Here is a 12,820-nt window from a genome sequence, read left to right on the forward strand (position 1 = left end):
GAGAGGAGGGGGTGGAACTGGTGCTTCTGGCTGCACAAGGCGAATACACCACCAGGCACAAATACTTGTCCCCAACCTCTCTCAATTCACTGGGTTTTGGAACCCATGTCCCTTGTCTAGCAAGTGTCATTTAATTTATATTGAGACATTTCTGTTACCAAGCAGTCCCGTAGTTCCTCATTCACACAATCGGGTGGTATCACCTTATCTATCCCAACAATGAAGAAATTGGGGATCCCAAAAATGTCAAAATAACCATTCCCAGGCTCCTTGCTGGCTCCTTGCTGGGCGTGCCTATGCAAATATTTGAGACCTCACATTCCGGACATTCTTTCCACACTTCCCATAATTCACGACCAGATGTCAGGGCACAGCTCATCCTGACTCTGCTTACATTTAGAACTAAATATGAAATATTAAGCAACATATACCACATGGATATTTGAATAAAGACGTGGCAGCCTTAAACTAAAATGCAATCATAATGTCGCAATATTTTGTGCCATATAGTACTGTGGGGTGAAGCACTGTAGGTTCTTGCCAATAGGTTGTTTACAAAATTGAAGTTCCCATTTTATTTCTTCTACATGTGAAGGTGTCGGTGTTTACTGGCTGACTATGGGCAAAATGGGAAGCAATAAGGATGGTATTTTTGTTCTGTGTTCATATAGCACTTAGCACAATGGCGTCTCGGTCCATGACTAGGCCTCCTGAGTGCTACCGTAATATAAATACTAATCATAATGGCCTGTAATGGTGAGACTTGCTTGCAGATGGATTATGTATTGTTAGGAAAAGGTCAAACCACACAACTTGAGCTCATTGGTTCATTCAGTAACACATAAACTGAGCCAACTCCCACAAATGGTTCACTCTAGTAACTGATACAACATCAGCATACCTTCCCTTTTCTTAAGGGAAAATAAACCAAACTGTTTCTTGTGCAGCTTCAGGGTGTATTAACAATACAACTGTCAAATTATTAATAACTAGCAATAAATGTCCTGGTCCTACAATAAACTTTTAATGGTTTCTGTGCTTCTGACATTTCTCCAACAACTTCTTTAGGCTTCTGGCAGACCTGTTCTCTGCTGAACTACCTCTCAGTTCCGGTCATGATGATCAACTTGGCCAAGTAGCTCTCAGTTCTCTCATAAACAGCCATGATCTATTCAGTACTAGTGTGAGTGTCAAGAAGATACTGGATAGCTCAAAGCTGTTACCTCAATCTCCTTTTTGAGATTGTGAGGACATGACTAATTTTCCCCTTTGGTACTTGACCAAGCATACGCTGACATTTATATTATAGATCTCGGAGAAGTTTCTTCAGCCACTTTGGCTCTCTGGTTGCCTGAGCTCTTTCTTTACTCTGACTCTATCCAGTCTGGATAATGGGTTCTTTCTTTGTTGTTTTCCTTCACATATTCCCCCTCCTGGCTTTTCAATGCCATTTTTAATAGAATGCAAAGAGTTTCAGCCAGGTATTAAGAGGCTTATGATCTAGCTTGCAACTTCCAGTTCATATATAGATCAGCTAGAACCCATCCATTTTATAACAACCCCAAGGGGTAGTAAACGGTAAGTAGGAGGAGGAAAACATTTCACCTGAGCCATTTAAAATTACACTAGTACTACAGAATACTCTGTATGAAACAGACACATATTGATAGGAGAACAGACCAGTGAACTTAATGTCTTCTCTTTACTGTCAGCATTTTTAAGAATCTCTCTATTATTTGCACTTTTCTTTGCTAGTGAGAACTTGAAAAGAAATTAAGAATGATGCCACAGGCTTTAGCAAGGTAATCAAAAAAAATAATACCAAGTTGCAGATCTTTGCCTGTGATCAGCTCATTGAATTGTCCCATCTCAGACAAATGAAGTAGAGTAACTTGTCTCTTTCAGGTTCACTCAGGGAAATAAGAGAAAATTACTGGGGTGTCCCACCTCTACAGTTGCAACAAAGCAGCTTCCATCTTCAACCATGACTTATGAAGCAACTTCACTGTTTCTTTTGCTCGTTTGCATGCATATTGCTAATAAAACTCTCCTAGTGATGCACTAGGACCTCAATATTTTTGCTCATCTTTGACCATCCCAGTGCATGACTCTTCTGGCCCTTCAAGTCTTTTCAATCACTAAATGTCCCTTGTGTGCAAACTGTGACATTTCAGGTGTTATTGAAGCAGGTATCAGTTTTCTGGCTTTGGAGTAGCACAGCTTTGATGACCAAAAGTTGACTGAAAATGAATATATGGATTACCCAGTTGGTTTATTCTTGTCACAATTCACTAAATACTGTTATTAATCCATCTAGAGTTCTGTCTGCTGGCATTTTTATTTGAGTATTGTTCTCTGTCTGCACTCTGAAATGGGTAAGAATGATGTAATATGATCTTTTAGAATGTCTGTACAGTCTGTCTGTGATGAAAAGTGCACCTGCTTCTATGAATTGTTTGCAAACTGAATATTTAAGTATAAGGCCAGTCTTCTTACCGCCTATATTTGAAGTTCTGGTAGTGTTTCACTCAGATATTTCAATATATGGTAGGCCATTAGCAACCCATGTCACATCTTGCTAATTATTTCATCATAAGATGTCTGGAATTTTTTCCAGACAGATTCCTGATTTTGGTGCAATCTCTTTCTAGAGATGTCAGAAGAGGTCCACATTAAGGGGCTACTGAAATAAAATTGATTAAGTGTCTCTCAGTGCATCCAGTTACTTTGTGTTTAATGGACATAACAAAATGCTTGTATTTGTCCTTTTGTTAGACCTGTCTGGGTTTCTCCCCCTCCATTTTTCACTCTGAAATTCTTCTTATTGACATTGTTCTGGCAGTCAAACTGGATTTGGGTGCTTATGGATTTTTCCTGATTTGTTAAATAAAGCTTAGAAATATCTAGAATGTCAAGTCTTTTGCTGATGCTCTTAGTGGAGGACTCAGATGTCTGCTAGGAATTTTCTCAGATCTAAATCAAAGGGGTGAGGGTGGGGACTCTTTAACAAAGGCTTCCTTTCCTCCAAGTATTAACACAAACAAAATTGACTAAAAATATCTTCCCCTCTGAATTTCTCATGTTTAAGTCTCTTGCACAGAACTCCACAGAGGTAATATGTAAGCAAATTGTGAGGAGTACTTCTTCTGGGGAGCTGGTCAGACTTTTAGGTTGGCCGGCTCACATCCACTACACCAGGCCGTCAAAAATTAATAGCGTTCCAATTCAGGTACCAGTTATTGAGGACTTTAAGGGCAGTTGTATGAACCACAACTAGGTGAGCATAGAGTTGCCTTTTATTTACCTCTGGGATGACTGGGGTTCAGAACCCTGTTGTCTGTAGAGTAAACATCCTTACCACCCTAAAAAGTTCCATCTTAAAAATAACTTTAAAAAATACAAAACTTGCAAAAAGCTGCAACTGAAACCATAGGAAAGCACCAGTCATACATTCCCTCAGCCATGGCCACAGATGTTCTATTTTGTAGACTGATGCTTATAACTTCCCATTTGTATTTTCATACTCAGCAACTCAACTTTGAAAAGTATTTTTTGACACACAAAATCTGGGAGAAAGGTTAGACTTTAATTCGATCAGAATAAAAGGTCTTTTCTCACAAAACTGATGTTAGGAGTTCAGTTTTTATATGTAGCCCTATGTACCTCACAAAACAAATATATGGTTTTGTAGATTTGCTAGAAAGTTATTAATTAATAAAGGCTAAACTCAGGGTGAAATCCTGGCCCTATTGAAATCAATTTCTGAAGCCAGGATTTCACCCATTATGTAGAATGCAATTTCTAAAAATCTAAACCATACAGAACATTGAATATACTCATTCATTAGATGGGAAACTTCACTGGTATACTATGTATACTTTCTTGATTTGGGTTTTCAGCAAATTGAAACCAAATCATGAGTTTATATGAAAGAATCAGCGATATTGCATTAAACATGGAGTAAGAAATCTTAATGACAGCCATAGGCTCTGTATACATCCCAGTAGATTAATGTACTACTGAATCTGTGCCCCAAAGTTTTTAGATCAATGTCTGTTTTTTTGCTGGGCTTATTTCCCCCCCTGCTTCAAGCTGACATAGGCAAGGGTAAGTACAGTTCATCATTTTTAAGGCATGAGAATTGGCTTTGACTAATTGGAAGATTTGCCCATTATTTAAATGAAACCTGTTTGCAGTTTCATCATCTGTGTGGAATCTGGAAAGGCATCAGACTATCCCATCAATTTAGTTAGAGAAGAATAAATGAATAAATAGGCTGACAGTTTTCTCCCCTGAGACATTCACTGTCACTACATTGTTGCTCCATTATTAATTACGTATGTAAAAATAATTCACTCTACTCCATGCTTTTAGTGATTTGATCAGGTGCCTTTTTGTTTACCTTTCTGTGTGCATTTAAATTTCTTTGTGTCAGCCAGTCATGCACAATGGTGCACTTGCTGTGAGGAATGAAGAAGAAAACTGGAATCCAGACATCAAGGAGTTACAACCTGGGTTTTTGAATGCCTCCTGTAGTAGTAAGGTTAGTTCTTATATATCTTGTATGAAAGACTAATTTTAAATCCCTGCACTGTTTCTCAGGTTGGGATTTAAACATGTATTGCAAGCAGTTTGTGTGCAAGATTGAGATGCAATATGCTAGCAGGTGTCACGGACAAGTCAAGAAGTAGTTCTGACTATTAATGCCCACAAAATTCCTGTTGAAAAGAGAGAGGATAGAGTGATAATGCCTTTCTTTCCAATGAGCGTTTTTCTAGGTGTTAGGTTCAGATACAAAACACTTGAAGTGTTCGATACGCAGTTCAGAGAGTGAGGAAAGAAGTTAAGAACTCACTTAGGGCCTGACCCTGTTAAGGGCTGAGTTACTGGTGTTGGGGTATTGGTTCTAAGCTCATTGGGAGCTGATAGCATTCCGCATCTTGAGGAAGGTGCTCAGTCCATAGCAGGATCGGACCCTTAAATGCCGCAATAAACGTTCAGGAGAAGCAGATCAGAGGGCTGCGTGGGAAAACAGAAGCGAGCCCTGTGGCGGAGGTCCAATCTTTGATCCCTCCATCTCCTTCCCTCTTCTCTTTCTTGATTATCCTGTTTCCTTTTAATCTTCCCTTTTTCACATAATTTCTCGTCTTTTTTCAAATGAAACCATTACTTGGGGGGGTTGTTTTATTTTTTTTATTTTAAGTCTCAGCTCCTGTGCAATTTCAGACTTTCACCCAGCTCTAATCTGTGAGCACTGAAAGGACCAGATAAGGCCAACTAGGTCTAACACCCTAGAAGAAGTTAGCCATTGCACCTCTGTTGAATATTTTCCAACAGATACCATCTAGAGTTATGTTTTAGAAAATCACTCCAAAATAATCACAGTTCTGTTTTTTTCACTCTGAGGCTTACAAACCTTGCTGAGTGGCTTGCTGTCCCCACTCCCTTACCTTGATTAATACTGCCAAAAACTACAGAAAATGAGGAATTCAGAGCTGCACAGGTCAGACTTCCATCTCAAAGGGGGGTTGTATTTTTAATCATAAACCTGTGTGACCCAGAAGCCACATCACTGAGTGTTAAAGGTAAGTCACTTTCTTGCAAACCCTTCCTGCATAACTGACATTTTCTGAGGAGTTCAGACACAGCACTATCCAACCTCCCCCAAACTTCTACCCATAAAACCTCACAAGAATGGCACAGGTTATCTTTTCCTTACAGTCCTTTCCTGAATTCTAAAGAAGACTGGTATGTTTCAAAGCACTCTTCCAGACAAAGAAAGACCTGGGTGTGAAGGACATAGGCAAAAGAACTTGGTGTTCCCACTGGGCCTCTTGTGTAACACTGTACTTTTCAGTATTCCATATATTATCTTATCTCTGCATAAAGAAATTTTACCTAAATTCCTTGAGGAAACCTTTTCCATACAGCCCATAGCTCTAATGTGTACCCCCTGCTCCCGTATTTGACACACGCTTAAATTGTCTTGTATTCTTTCCATTCCCTTCAGAATTCTGTGTACCACAATGAGATCATCTCTTAGTCTCTTTTTTCTAAAGAACACAGGTCTAATCCTTTAACTTTTTGGTATAACTAAGTTCCCTTAGTCCCTGAATTATTCAGGTTGCCCTTTGTTGTACCTCCTCCATCCCTAGGATTTCCTTTTAATAATAAGGTGATCATAATTATATAATTATATAAAAATATAGTGCCCCTCTATAAAAAGAGAAATAAAAACAACCCAGGAAACTACAGACCAGTTAGTTTAGCTTCTGTGCCAGGGAAGATAATGGAGAAAGTAATTAAAGAAATCATCTGCAAACATTTGGAAGTCTGGTAAGTGATAGGAATAGCCAGCATGGATTTGTAAAGAACAAATCATGTCAAACCAATCTGATAGCTTTCTTTGTAGTGATAACGAGCCTTGTGATAAGGGAAGCAGTGATGTGGTATACCTGACTTTAGTAAGGCATTTGATACAGTCTCGCATGATATCCTTATCAATAAACTAGGCAAATACAATTTAGATGGGGTTACTATAAGTGGGGTGCATAACTGGCTCCGAACCTACTCAGAGAGTAGTTATTAATGGCTTCCAATCCTGCTGGAAAGTATAAAAGTGGGTTCCGCAGGTGTTTTGCCGGCTCCTGATTTTTGATTTAGAGTCGTTGCATAGAAAGTACGCTTATTAAGTTGTGGACGATACCAAACGGAGGGATAGCAACTGCTTTGGAGGACAGGGTCAAAATTCAAAATGATCTGACGAATTGGAGAAATGGTCTGAGGTAAACCGGATGAAGTCAATAAAGACAAATGCAAAGTGCTCCACTTAGGAAGGAACAATCAGTTTCACCCATACAGAATGGGAAGAGACAGTCTAGAAGGAGTATGGCAGAAGAGATCTAGGGGTCATAGGGACCACAAGCTAAATATGAGTCAACAGTGTGATACTGTTGCAAAAAAAGCAAACAATTCTGGGATGCATTAACAGGTGTGTTGTAAACAAGACCAGAGGTCATTCTCTTCTACTCTGCGCTGGTTAGGCCTCAACTGGATATAGTGTCCAATTCTGGCACTGCATTTCAAGAAAGATGTGGAGAAATTGGAGAGGGTCCAGAGAAGCACAAAATGATTAAAGTCTTGAGAATATGACCTATGAAGGAAGGCTGAAAAACTGAGTTTGTTTAGTTTGGAAAAGAGAAGACTGAGAGGGACATGATAGCAGTTTTCAGTATCTAAAAGGGTGTCATCAGGAGGAGGGAGAAAACTTGTTCACCTTAGCCTCTAATGATAGAACAGAAGCAATGGCTTAAACTGCAGCAAGGAGATTTAGGTTGGACATTAGGAAAAAGTTCCTAACTGTCAGAGTAGGTTAACACTGGAATAAATTGCCTAGGGAGGTTGTGGAATCTCCATCTCTGGAGATATTTAAGAGTAGGTTAGATAAATGTCTATCAGGGATGGTCTAGACAGTATTTGGTCCTGCCAGGAGGGCAAGGGACTGGACTCGATGACCTCTCGAGGTCCATTCCAGTCCTAGAGTCTATGAATCTATGATTGAGGATGGTGTTCCAAATAGGATCTCATCAATTCTAGAGGATAATTTCCTGACTCAAACCTAATATTTCTATTTCTAGAGCTGACCGTAAGTGTGTGTGTGTGTGTGTGTATGCGTGCACGCATGTTGTCTTTAATAATTCAGTTTTGTATTTCAGATCTCTGATCACTGTAACCTAGAGGACTTTTTCTTGACCCAAATGCTTCTATATGACATGATCTTTTAGTGCCTATTCTTCTATTTTGTTCTATGCCTCATTACTTTACACTCATCTAGATCATTCATCTGTTCATTCATTTAAGTCAGCTTCTTTCTATTGGCTGTGCTCCCTACTTCTGAATTATCTGAAAATATTATTGCTTACAGCATTCTTCTCCTCTTCCATGTCTTGGATATATATAGTACAATAAAAAGAACAAATCTGGACCCAATTCTCATCCATTTGATATTGAACTTGTAACCTCAGTCCACACGAAAAGAATTACCACCTCCCTCTGTATCCTATATCTAAAGCACTTCTTAATCCACTCAAGCATTTCACCCCAGATACCATGCTGCTGACCCTGTAGATTAGTCTTTTTGTGTTTCTTGCTGTAGCAAAAGTATCACAAAGCCTGGATAAATTATATCCACAGCATCCTCTTGCCAGCTCTTTGTGCTATTTCCTAAAAATAAAAATTCTATCAGATTAGTTAGACAGGATCATCTCTTTGTTAATCCATGTGCATTCCAATTGATTAAATAATATATCTGTAAGTGTCCCTCAATCCTACCTCTGATGAGCCTTAACAGCATTTTCTCCATCAATTCTAGCCGTATTGTTGTCCCCCTCTCTCTGCCACCTCTGACATGGAAAAGCAGTGGTTCAGTACTAAGAGACCTGTGGTACATTAATATATCTGCTCAAAACTACACAGCATGAGGATTTCAGAGATGCTTAGCTCACTCCTGGACCTTAGACACCAATAGTACTCAATGTGCAAATAAATCAGGAGAGATTTAGTATAAAAGAACTCAGCCTTTATAAAATTTCAACTCATAAATCAGGAGTTCACATAGGAACATCACACAAACACCCAACCTAAGGTTTGTGTCTCATAAACCCATAGAAGAAACACTGCCCCACTCCTTACAGATTATACACATTTTCAGGAGCAGATTTACCATAAAACAAACCATGCAGTGGCACAGAGCCTTCAACAACAGGGGGGGCCCCAAAATGCATGACGACTATCTGACAACCTGCCCCTAAGTCCCAGCCGGCAGCGCAGCAGGGCTCAGGTAGGCAGGCTGCCTGCATTCCATGGCTGGTGGCCCCACACAACTCCCGGAAGTGGCCAGCTGCTGGCACGTCTCTGCGTGCCCCAGCAGTGGGGGAGGCAGCTCCACACACTGCCTCTGCCCTAGGCAGCACATGGAGATCTGCTGCCCTCCTCCCCACAAGGGGCATGCAGAGACATGCCAGCAGCAGGGCTAAGGCAGCTCCCTGCACACTCTGCCTCCCTCCCTCCGTACTGCTTCGCTTCCAGAAGTGTCTGGCATGTCCCTGCCCCTTGGCAGGGGGGTGTCTTGGCATGCTGCCCCCACCCCGAGCACCAGCTCCACAGCTACCATTGGCAGGAAACTGTGGCCAATGGGAGCTTCTGGGGTGACACCTGTGGGCAGATGGGTACAGAGATCCCCTAGCCCCCCCGCCTAGAAGCCGCTGCCAGAGGTGGGGGTGTGCCGGTCACTTTGGGAGCCGGGCCATCCAAGGTAAGCATGGCCCCCCTGCTCCCCTACTGCCCCCCAACCCTCTGCCTCAGCCCAGAGCCTGCAACCTGCACCCAAACTTCCTCCCAGAGCCCACCCCCCACCTGAACCCCCTGCCCCAATCTAGGTACCTCACTTTATTTTCATTTACTTCCCATTACTTATAATGTAGGAGGAGGAGGAAGAAGAAAAAAAAGAACGAAAAATGGGGCAGAGATAAGAGATAATGTTTTTTTTCTTGGCTGGGTCCTCGGGGGGGAGCGAAAATGAAGCTGCACACACGGCCCCACTAAGTCTAAATTTGTCACTGCATATTTTCTATATTTTTGCCCATAATGGGTGCAAAATGTCAAAGCATCCTTCCACAAGGAGGCCTGGTGGCTATGAAGGACCAGGTAGCTGTTTTCATAAAACTACAAATAAAGAGTCTATTATTGCACAAGGAATTTGATTAAAATCTTAGTTTTCATTCTGTAGCAAAATTGATGTAAAGACCAAAGTTCAAATGTATTCTACTTTCAGTGATGCTGCTGGTGGCTCTCTGCACTCCTCTGCTAATTCACCCTCCAATTAAAGAGAAGTTGCACCTTCATCCAGGTATGCATGGATTCACAAGCGCACTCCACGGGAAATATTCAGCCACTGGCTGCACTGGGATAGCACACAAATCCCAAAGGAGATAGTGCTGCTCTAGATGGAGGTTAGAGATACTCAGCCATATTCCGTTCGCATGTAAGTCCACTCTCGTTAGTGGATTTATCCGATGGGTAAATTTGGCCCATTAGCTTTGATGGCAACCACTATTGTGTGGGGCAGGAGCCCTCAAGAAAACATACAATAGGCTTGATTTTTAGGACAAACATTACAGGTGGGGAGTCTTCACTGTTGCTTCAAATATCTGCACTTCCTTTGTCTGTCCAGCGTTCACCCCCAGCATTGTGTCAATAAATTTGCAGGGCCTTGTGTGTTTTAAACACACACACGCACACTGTTGGCTTGATTGCTCTGCTATTGCTAGATGACTATATCTTCTTTCACATGCACCAGCCTGTGGGAGAGATGAATGTCCAAAAAGAAAAAACAACATGCCAGATCAGGTTAACCATCCTCAGGCTAAATACATTTCATATGGGCCAATGCACAACATGTGCTGATTAAAACTCCCCTAAGAATATTGTGTGAAGTGACTAACTTGAAAAGCTTCACAATATGTATGAGGCCTGGCTCCTATGTCTGAAGTTTATTTGTACTTTTATCTATCATGGTTTATTGGCTACAACTGTGGTTTTCCTTGTATGAATCCTACATTTGGATAGAATTAATAGCAGTGGTGTCAGTGCTGCTGCAGTTAAGACTGCATCAGGTAGCCTATAATAAGCTCGCACTTAACGGTAATTTTTAACTCATCCACAAATAGAACATTTTGGGCTGAAGAATCTCACCCTACAAACAAATTCTTTTGTAACATTTGGGAGCAGGGGAGGGAATTATTTTAGAATCAAACAGAAAATCCCCTTGTGGGGGGATGGGGAACTACCTTTAAGCAGTTCAGAATCCCAAAGATTTAAGAGAATACATGTAGATAGGGTGACCAGACAGTGAGTGTGAAAAATCAGGACAGGGGTCACCCTCATAGGTGCCTATGTAGAAAAAGCCCCAAATATCGGGACTGTCTCTATAAAATAGAGACATCTGGTCACCATACATGTAGACTTACACTTGAAAGACACATTTCCATTTGAAAATCTATCTGTTTAAGCTTGAGTTCAGTGTCTAGTGTTCACTTTTCAAAAGGTGCTGCTGAGCACTCACTTTAGAAGCCAGAGGCCTGCTCTTTGCCCCCCAGCAATGACTTCTTCCCATAATTAGTTAATTGTGTGCAAACTGACCCATAAGCAGCCTCTGAACACAGATCGCTGGCTTGCTTTCCCACCTTCCACTCCTTCCTTTAGCTCCCTGCACAGTGACAGAGACGCTGATTACCAAATGACTTTTACCAAAGGGCTCAAGTTGAATCAAACTGGAAGGCTAGGCAAAATATGAATCTATAGACAAAATGAAACCCAGTTCAACCCTGCTCCCTGGATTCATTTTGATGTTTAGAAATGGTACCTACGCTGCAGCACCGATGTGCACCAGGAATATAAACCCAAAAAAACCAGTCCTAAGGTAACCAGAGTAATTATTCTGAGCTTTTAGGGCCCTACTGGCATTCTAAAAGTCACCGTCTCATCAGGGAGTGTGCAGCAGGAGCTCTGCACTAGAGGCCTGTATTGGAGGCATTCTCCTACCAGGTACACTCCTACCAGGGGGCACATGCAAATATGGGAACTGCTTCATCCATTGAAGGAGTGCAGCATGCACTTCCACCTGTACTGGATTGAAAGGAGTAGTTAGTATAGCCTAGCTGGGCTGCGATTCCCCCACCCTTGCACTCCATGAATTCAGGGACTATGATTGTGGCTGCTTCAAGAAAGGGAGTAGGGGAAAGAAGGTAGTTACTTGTGTACTCTCTGGGAGCTGCCCTTTTCTTCACAAATTATTTGTTCTCTGATCCACTGTGCTTATTTCAGATCTGAGCTGGCAAAGAGAGAACAATTACTTCATTATGACAATAGTAATTAATAATAACACCTCGATAGCACTTTCCATTGGAGGATTAATATAATGTAGCATATTACATGTTCACGTGTTAATATCACTATCACATGTGGAACCCCAATTAAGATCAGGCTCCATTATGCTCAGTGCTTCACCGTCCCTGCCTCCCCAGAATTTAGAATCTAAAAGGATGCCAAAGTGCTTTACAGACATAATGAATTAAGCACCACAGATGTCTGTGTGGTTTTCCTAGTCTAAGAAATTGATTGTCTATTGTAAGGAAGCCAAAGCAAGGATGAGCTAATGGACCTGCCCAAGGTCATACAGCAAATCTATGGTAGAGCTGGGTACTGACTAGAGCTCAAATCTCTTGGCTTCTAGTCATGTACAATAATTACTAGCTTCTTTCTATGGCCTGCTCCAAACATAAAATTGCATTGGTTTAACCAAAGGTGATTTTCAACCAATTTTAAAGCAACGTTGGCTGTGGACAGTCTGAAATCAATTTAAACCTAATACCAGTTTAGCTTGCACTTGTAAATTTAGAAACACATATGTGACCCTATGAAGCCCTCAGTGTCAACTGGCCAAGGGTTCACTGTTCTGTAACACAGCTCCTAACAGGCCTGACAAATTCACCACACTTAATACACTGTGTTCATAATGTTTATCCACAAAGAATGTCATGTGAAGTCTTCAATAAAAGCCAGGGTCACACTTGTCATTAATGTCTTGTGAAATGTATGTACAAATACCACATAAGAACTTAGAGAGAGAGAAAATGTTCCTAAAAGTCTGAATCAGGGCAAGGTTGGCAAACAGGTTTCTGCCAGATAAAGGGTGTATATTCAACTGTCTCAATTTACATGTAAATATACCATTGTAAGCCAACACAATGGAAGCCCCACT

Source organism: Chelonoidis abingdonii, chromosome 3 (assembly GCF_003597395.2).
Source record: "Chelonoidis abingdonii isolate Lonesome George chromosome 3, CheloAbing_2.0, whole genome shotgun sequence".
Lineage (NCBI taxonomy): Eukaryota > Metazoa > Chordata > Testudines > Testudinidae > Chelonoidis > Chelonoidis abingdonii.